Below are 9,779 nucleotides of genomic sequence, written 5' to 3' on the forward strand. Positions count from 1 at the left end.
TTTCATATGCCATTGATTAAATCTTGAATATTCATGCATGCATTTAAAAGCCTTCTGTTGCTATGGTGGAAACTAATATCATGAAATATGTTCCAGCTTTCCTTGTGGGGGAAGAATATTATAACTGAAAATTAAATCAAAGCTGTTGCTTATCAATGCAAACAACACAAAGATAGGGAAGATTGCCCTGTAAATAGAGAGGCTAGATTAGATTCTAATGAAATGCGAATGCTTATTCGCCTGGGGTCTAGAAAGACTGATATTCAAGCAGAAATGAGTGTTGTTAGACAACAGAATCCACCACATGCATGAACCCACTGTTTGTTTGGGTGATGAGACAACAGAATTCCAGAATGATAGAGGCACAATTGAGATCAAAGGAGCAGGACTGTCCATCAAGGAGCTCAGCATAATAATAAACACCCAACTGGAAACTTTGGCTTTTGGTATCAGGCAACTTCTTTCCCAGGAAGCTAAAAAGAGTGGAAATAACTTTGCTTTCAAAGTATCCTTGGTTAGGCGAAAGGCACTTACTGGCTCTTTGAAATAGATCCCTAGACATTCAGAAGACTTGTAAACCAGGGTTTGTCAAACTTGGGGCTATTGACATTTTGGGTTAGATAATTCTTTGGGAGGATGTAAATTCTCAAGTCCTACCCTAGACCTACTGAACTGTAAACTGGGAGTGGGGTCATGCCTGCATGTGATTTGGAGGCTGGCTAACACTGGCTAAGTATCTACCTATGATCTAGCTACTGGTTAGCAATCAAAACAGAATACCATAATTCATTATCCAGAGAGATGGCTAGGTGTGTGATTGAAGGAAGATATTTCACATAGGCAGCAATTACGGTAATGACACAGGAAACACCTGCTGTACAGCAGAAGATACTCCAAGAATTGCTGCAGTTTCTCAACTGTGCTACCTCCCCTACATTCCCGGGTCTTCTAGGTTTTTGTGCAGATAGTCCACTTTATTGACATATTCTGTTTCTAAAGATAGGTTAATAATACAATTGGCTTACAACTAGGCTACTATATCATTTTTTTTCTCTTCTTGGCTGTTATCACTTAGCACTTATTTTTTAGTGCAACCACATGGAGTAAAAAGACATTGTTTTCATAGCCACAAGTATTATAACTGTTGTGGTGTTGACAGCTTTATGTTAAATTTAGGATTTGAAACATTTCTGTGATGCTGACTAGAATAGAAAGCAAGTTATGTATGTCAGAAAATAAAAAACATGTCAACTCTGTATTTGAGAAGCCCAATCTAGAATTTTTTTTAAGTAATCGATAAAAAGTTACTGCAAAAATCATTTTTAAATCATTGATCAAAGAATACAGAAGTACCAAATGGAAAATAAACCATAGTTATTTGCCCAGTTTTTCTTCTGTTTTTAAATAAGAGATAATGTATCCCCAGAAATATTGTTAAACCACATTCCAACCCTGCCTTTGTGCCCAGTCCATTCTGCTTACTATGGGAACTGAGGTCTCTAATCCCAAAGAACGGTTGTACTTTTTGTAGGAAAATGAATAAGCAAGATCAGAGCTGGAGGGGACACACTGCCCACAGGAGGAAGATGGCTGCATGTGGGTCTAGATTGATTGAGAGGCCAAGGAAGACAGAAGTCACAATCAAAATGGGCCTGCCTGCTGTGTGAATGACAGGACTCTCCAAATTCTAATTTGTGCCAAAAAGCCTGTTTGTGATATGATATCAGTTTTCTTTTCCTGTTAGTGTTATCTGCGCAACTCCTGGAAATAATTTCATAGTTTGATAACTTATTTATGTTCATATTTAAGGATATTAAAATTCTGTAAATTGTGACTTTAAATTCTATTGTTATTTAATTGATATCCTTTAATATGTCTCCATACTGAAGTCAACATAATCAATATAAATACATAGTCAATACACTGATGAACATCTTTTTATAGACTTCCCCATGCATGTGTACACAAGCACACAGACTTTTTTATTTTTTAAAAGGTTTATTTATTTATTTGAAGGGCAGAGTTACAGAAAGCAAGAAAGAGAGAAAGGCAAACAGAGAGCAATATCTTCCATCCACTGGTTCACGCCCCAAAAGGCACAATGGCCGGAGCTGGGAGGATCTGAAGCCAGGAGCCAGGAACTTCTTTCAGGTTTCCCACATGGGTGAAGGGGCCCAAGCACTTGAGTCATCTGCCACTGTTTCCCAGGCCATAAGCAGGGAGCTGGATCAGAAACGCTCCCTGAATCAGAAGAGCCCCACTTCTGATCTAGCTCTCTGCTGTGGCCTGGGAAAGCAGTAGAAGATGGTCCAAGTCCTTGGACCCTGCATCCGTGTGGGAGACTTGGAGGAAACTCCTCGTTCCTGGTTTCGGATCTGCACAGCTCTGGCTGTTGCAGCCATCTGTGGAGTGAACCAGTGGATGCAAGACCTCTCTCTCTGCCTCTGCCTCTATAACTCTGCCTTTCAAATAAATAAATAAATCTTAAAAAAAAAAAAAAACAACTATGGAAAGAGCCAAAAGCAATGATCTTGATGAGATCCTGGATCAAAAACAAAACAAAAGGACATAAAAGAAAAAAAAAAGTGGAGCAGCCAGAACTCAAACCGGCACCCATATGGGACACTGACACTGCAGGTGGCGGCTTTATCTGCTATTCTACAGCACTGGCCCCACAGACAGTTTTACATAAATAGTATCAAGTCATACATATTGTATTCTAGACATCTCTTTCTTTTTTGTGTTTTTGCTTACTTTCACCTTCTTTTCTAATTGTTTAGTTTCAGCCTGAAAGTTTAACGTCTATCTTCCAAGATTTCTTTTCACTATAAACCGGCTACAAACACATAATTCATATATTGTTATCATTGTTATTATGTTCAGCACATACAATAGAACCAAGTAGTTAGGATAGTATCTAAAATATTATAGGGCTTAAAAAGTGTTGAATCAATGGTTTGCTTTACAAAACAAAGGATTATATGAAATAAAAATGGCCAATAGACCCCTGAAAGGATGCTTAGGACCACTAGTCATCAAGGAGATGCAAATAAAAACCACAATGCAGTTTCACCTCACCCAGGTTAGAATGGCTATCATCCAAAAATCAAAAAATAACAAATGCTGGTGAGGGTATGGAGAAAAAGATACCTAATACATTGCTGGTGGGGATGTGAATTAGTACAATCATTATGGAAGACAGTATGGAGATTCCTCAGAAATCTAAAAATAGATGTACTGTAGGACCCACTCATCCCACTCCCAGGAATAGCCAATGGATATGAATCAGCATATGAAAAAGTTCTATGCACCCCCATGCTTATAGCAGCTCAATTCACAGCAGCTAAGTTCTGAAATTAACCCAGATGTCCATCAACTGAAGACTGGATAAAGAAAATTGATACACACACACACACATACAATGGAATACTACTCAGCCATAAAAATATTCTGTCTTTTGCAAACAACATGAATGCAATTGGGGACTACTATGCTTAGTGAAATACGCCAATCCCTAAAAGATAAATATTGTATGTTTTCTCTGACATGTGGTAGCTACTATAAATACAAAAAATGTAATGTGTATGAGTGAAACTGACATCTGCAGATTTGATTATTGTGTATAGCTCTGTCTATACACCTGAGGAACAGTGGTCTTTCTACTTTCCACTCGTTGTATTATTTATATATTAGAGGATTAAGCCTGTGATTATAAGATAAATTGAAAGCATGTTATCACAAAAATTAAAAAGAAAAATGAGAAAGGAGGGAGAGTTGAAAGTGGGAGGTATTAAGTTCGTAAAGCTGCGAATATAAAGCTGCATATATAAAATACATGGGGGCCAGCACTGTGGCTCAGTGGACTAAGCCTCCACCTGGTGCACCAGCATCCTATATGGGCGCTGGTTCAAGACCCAGCTGCTCCTCTTCCTATCCAGTCTCTGCTATGGCCTGCAAAAACAGTAGAAGATGGTCCAAGTCCTTGGGCCCCTGCACCCCTGTGAGAGACCAGGAAGAGGCTCCTGATTCTTGGCTTCAGATCGGCTCAGCTCCGGCCGTTGCAGCCATTTGGGGAGTGAACCAGTGGATGGAAGACTTCTCTCTCTCTCTCTCTGCCTCTGCCTCTATGTATCTTTGCCTTTCAAATAAATAAATGAATCTTTAAAAATAAAATTTTTAAAAAATGTAATGTTTTCTTTATATAAATAAATATTTAAAAAGTAAAAATGATATAATTCTATGTGTGTGTGTGTGTGTGTGTGTTCTGTATCTGCCTTTTACCACCCAGTGTCTCTGTGGTTTAATCTATGGATGGTTAAGTAAAATTAATTATATCACAAATTCCTAGTCAAGAAGCTTTTACAATTTTGTCACTAAAAATAATAGCTAACACCTACTGATGTTTGTCTCATAGCAAGTTTTTTTTAGTGCTTTATTTAACAAATTATTAACCGAGATAAGATTATCGTCATTTTAGGGAACTTAGGAGAAGCAGGTAAGAAACTTACCCAGACTACCTGCAGGCAGTAAACTAGTCAGTATGGCTCCAAAGAACATTTCACTGAACTATTTGTACAGAAGCTAGTAATTAGCACAACTGTACCAACATCCTAATAGAACGGATGTTTATTTCTATTTGATAGTTTCCCTGAGGTGGAATTGCTGCAGAAAAATGTGTACATTTTATATTGCTAGATTGCTTTGCATAAAAGTGTTACCATTTACATTTCCACCAGTTTCTTTTCTCTTGCAGCATTATAATTATAAAAATGTATTTCTTCCTTTTTTGCCAATCTGGTAGATGTGTGATGTTTTCTTGTCAAGTATGTATGCTTTTCCAACAGTAGTGATAGTGGCCATCATGTTATGTATATATATATATATATATGTATGTATGCATGTATATATATATACACACACACATATATGCTTATTATGTATCATATATAATAATATATCATATTCTATGCATATGTGTATATATGTATATACACACACATATATATGCTTATTATGTATCATATATAATAATATATCATATTTAATCATTATATAGATAATTTACTAATTTTTTAAAGGAATTGGTTCACATGTTTATAGAAGCTGGCAAGTCCTAAATCTGTAGGGCGGGATGGCAGCCTGGAGGCCAGGAGAAGAGCTACTGCTGCAGTTTAATGCATTTGCTGCAGAATTTCTGATGGTAGAGTATAGTGATCAGATTTTGCTGTGTTGTCTTCAACTGAATGGATAAGTACTGGAGGCAATCTCCTTTTCTCAAAGCTCATTGAGTTACAGATTATTCTCATCCAAAAATCCCCTCAGAGAAATATACAGAATAATGTTTGAACAAATATCTAGCCTACCAAGTCCCAGTCAAGTTGACACATATAATTAACCATCATGTTCTCTTTTCCCTATTTATCTATTGAAGAATTTACATCTTTTTCTTATCACCTCCAACACTGCTGCTCCCTAAATGTGTTGCAAATATTTTCCCAGCTTCTCGTATCTTTTTTTTTTTTTTTGACAGGCAGAGTGGACAGTGAGAGAGAGACAGAGAGAAAGGTCTTCCTTTTGCCGTTGGTTCACCCTCCAATGGCCGCTGCGGTGGGTGCACTGCAGCCGGCGCACCGTGCTGATCTGATGGCAGGAGCCAGGTGCACTCCCTGGCCACAGCAGAGAGCTGGCCTGGAAGAGGGGCAACCGGGACAGGATCCGTATCTTTTAATTTCATTATACTATTTCTTATAATATAAATGGTTTGAATTTTAAATTATTATTTTGAACATTTTATGACCAATGATTCACAGAGTCACTGAAATTTATTTTATATTTTAAAATCTATTTGTTGGGGCCAGCGCCGCAGCTCACTAGGCTAATCCACTGGCTGCAGCACTGGTACTCTGGGTTCTAGTCCCAGTTGGGACTCCGGTTCTGTCCCGGTTGCTCCTCTTCCAGTCCAGCTCTCTGCTGTGGCCCAAGAAGGCAGTGGAGAATGGCCCAAGTGCTTGGGCCCTGCACCTGTATGGGAGACCAGGAAGAAGCACTTGGCTCCTGGTGCAGTGTGCCCACCATAGCGGCCATTTTGGGGGGATGAACCAACAGAAGGAAGACTTTTCTCTCTGTCTTTCTCTCTCTCACTGTCTAACTCTGCCTGTCAAAAAAAAAATCTATTTGTTGGGGCTGGCACAGTGGGTTAGCCACTGCCTACTTTGCCAGTAACCCATATGGGTGCCAATTTGGGTCCTCCTGGATGCTCCACTTCCAATCTAGCTCCCTGCTAATGTGCCTGGGAAAGCAGCAGAACATGGCCCAAATACTTGGGCCCCTGCACCCACATAGGAGACCTGGTGAAGTTTTTGGTTTCTAGCTTCAGCCTGTCCCAGCCCTGACCATTACAGCCATTTGGGGAGTGAACCAGAAGATGAAAGATTTCTCTCTCTGCCTCTGCCTCTCTCTCTCTGTTACTCTGCTTTTCAAATAAATAAATAAATCTTAAAAAATTATTTATTTATTTGAAAGATGGAGTGATAGGGAGAAACACACACACACACACACACACAGAAGAGAAAGTAAGAGAGAGATTGATTTTCCATCTAATGGTTTCTTCTCAAATGGCCATAATAGCCAAGGCTGGGCCATGTGAAAGCCAGGGACCAAAAACTCTATTAAGGTCTCCCACTTGGATAGCAAGAACCCAGGGACTTTGGCCATCATGGACTACCTCTCAGGTGTATTAGAAGGAAGTTCTATCTGAAGCAGGGAGTAGCCAACATTTGAAATGGCACTCTTACAGGGGATGCAGGCCTTCTAAGCAACAACTTAACCCGTAGCACTACAACACTCATCCTGTCATTGAAATTTAGGTGAATTCCATACAGTGTATGTAGACACTATCATTATCATAGTCATTTTTTAGTTTCTAGTCCTCAAACATGATTTCAGACTTTTCAATATTTATTTAAAGTCAATCTTTCAATTCTAAATTTTTTGGAAGAAGTTGAAATTAGATTGTCTGCCTTTTTTCAAAGGAAGAAGCCTAGGCAAATAGTCCCCAAATATAGAAAGTCTTGGCCAGAGGATATAAAAGATCATAATGACTCAAATGTAAATTTGGTTACAATTGTTTAATTCTTAGAAGAACCAGTTGAATGAATTTCAGAATTTATCCATAACATTACAAAGAATCAATGCCTGTCTTTGTTTCCTTCAAAATTGCTTAAAACGTAATCTAAGCAAATGATTGAAATGTTATTGATATTCAACTTGATTGCCAATTTTAATTTTTAGTAAATACTTAAAAATATTATTCTGTCTTTTACAGCCATAATATGAAAATTCTGTAAATAACAGTCTTTAAGCATTAGAGCTATTTTAAACCTAAAACACTCGATATATGTATTGAGGAAAAGCTTCACACTCTAAAACTTATGTAGCTTTATCAATTTATTAAATTTTATATCATGCTACTTATTATAATAACTATTAGCATCACACATGCTATATTTTTTGCCTTGCTATATTTTATTGCATATTTTTCTATATTTTACTGCATATTTTCATCAATGAAAAGCACCATGTGCCATACAATTTTATAAACCATTCAGTATATATTAATTCACTAACTAGAATTAATTTTTAAATATTTAATCAGTTTTATTGAGATATTTATATTTTTATTATTTACTTTTTATTTATTTGAAAGGCAGAGCAACAGAGCGACAGACAGATCTTCCATTTACTGTTTCACTCTCTAAATGCTAAAATGCTCTGATGGATCTGAGCTAGGCAGAGCTAGGAGTCAGGAACTCCATCCAGGTATTGCAGAAACCCAAGCACTTCAGCCTTCATCTGCTGTCTACCAGCATGCATTAGTAGGGAGCTGGAGCAGAAGCAGAAGAGCTGGGGCCTGAACACAAGGCCACTATGGAATGCAAGTGTCCCACGCAGTGGCTTAACCCACTGTGCCACAATACCTGCCCCTAGATTTATTTTTTAATAAGGCTTTGTTTTTGATTACTGCCTACTCTTGCAATACCATCTATGGTAGACTGTAGGCTCCTGGAAGTAAAGGAACAGTCCTTTTTTAATTTCACTTAACTTCCAGTCATATGGATCCAGTTTTTACACTGTGTATTTAGTTGCAGGTTGGTTGACTATGTGAGGGTTTTTTTAGTTAGGCAAGAGAAAGAACCTTTTAACACAGGAATAATTTGTTGTAGCATGATAAAAATCTTTTCCTTTGGAAATCTGACAAGATCATTTTGGTGTAGTCACCTGCAATAGAGGGTGTAGAGAGAGCCTTAAGAACATTAGCACTTTTATTAATTACCCATGTTTTTACATCATTTTTAGTGATGATTTGAAAGATACATTAAAAAAGAAAAAAGGCAAATGAACCCTTGGCCTACTACAGTGTAGTGTTTAAAAGGATGGGTTTTACAGACCCAATAGTGGCAACAATGGACAGCTACCTCTCTGTCCCATCTCCATTGAACTCCCAAGTCTCCTCAAATAAGAACAGCAATACTAAATTGAAATGAATAAAACTAAAAATGTATTTATGAGAATAAATGTCTGTAGAAAACTTTATTATAGAGCAAAGTGTACTATTTATGCAGATCCTGCTTCTTCCTCTCTCTTCCCAGCTCCTCTTCCCCAGTCTTCCTTCCAACACATTTGTAGCTCCTAATAGCTTTTCTGAACTGTTAATGGTCACATTGCCCTGATTTAAAGTCTGACCTTCCTCTTAATAGAGACTAGTTACTTTAAATAAAGATAAAAACCCATGCTTTATGGGATATCTGTGACATTAAAGGTATTACTCCTGGGGTCCAGCGCTGTGGGGCAGCTCGTTAAATTCTCTGCCTGCAGCATCAGCATCCCATATGGCCACTCCACTCCCTGCTAATGTGCCTGGGAAAGCAGCAGCATATGGCCCAAGTCCTTGGCCCCCTGTATCCACGTGGGAGACCCAGAGGAAGCTCCTGGATCCTGGCTTCAGATCAGCTCAGCTTCACCAGCTGCAGCCATTTTTAGAGAGAACCAGTGGATGGAAGATCTCTCTCTCTCTCTCTCTCTCTCTCTCTCTCTCTTTCTCACTCCCTTTACCTCTCTCCGTAATGCTATCTTTCAAATAAATAAAATAAATAAATCTTTAAAAAAAAGAAAAAAGTAATCCTTTGCAGCTCTCCATTTCAGAGGAAACCAGCCTGCTAAGAAACATCTAGACTCCCACCTGCTCCCACAAAATGCATAAATGCCAAGCAGGCCACCCCCATCTCCCACCCCAGGCCCGGACATGGCCTCGTACAGATTCTAACTGCTGTTGGCAGTGGTGGGGCTGAGGGATGTTAGGGGCCAAACAACTTACTCACCACAGGGTGGTGCTGGGTTCAGAACTCACAGGAAAGTGGATGTTCAGACTGAAAGGATCAGAAAAGCAGGATGATCCCACACGTAGGAAGAGGGAGGAGACTGTGCCCTGGAAGCTGGTGTCACCAGCATATCCATCATAACATGACAAAGCCTTCAACAGCAGCAACAACAAACACCCGCAACAAAGATGCTACTGCAGGGTTCCCACATCCGTGTAAACAGAATGAGATTCTTGGTTAACATCTGTTCAGTAAAAAAGACAAAAATTAACAGGATAGGAAATTTAAAAAAAAAATTTAAAAAGGTATTACTCCTCATTTTATAATTTTCACTTGCTATTTATCCTATTATAGAGCATTATCATCCCTTTTGAGCAAATTGCAAGAATAGAGATAAATCCC

This window comes from Lepus europaeus, chromosome 10 (genome assembly GCF_033115175.1).
Source record: "Lepus europaeus isolate LE1 chromosome 10, mLepTim1.pri, whole genome shotgun sequence".
Taxonomy (NCBI): domain Eukaryota; kingdom Metazoa; phylum Chordata; class Mammalia; order Lagomorpha; family Leporidae; genus Lepus; species Lepus europaeus.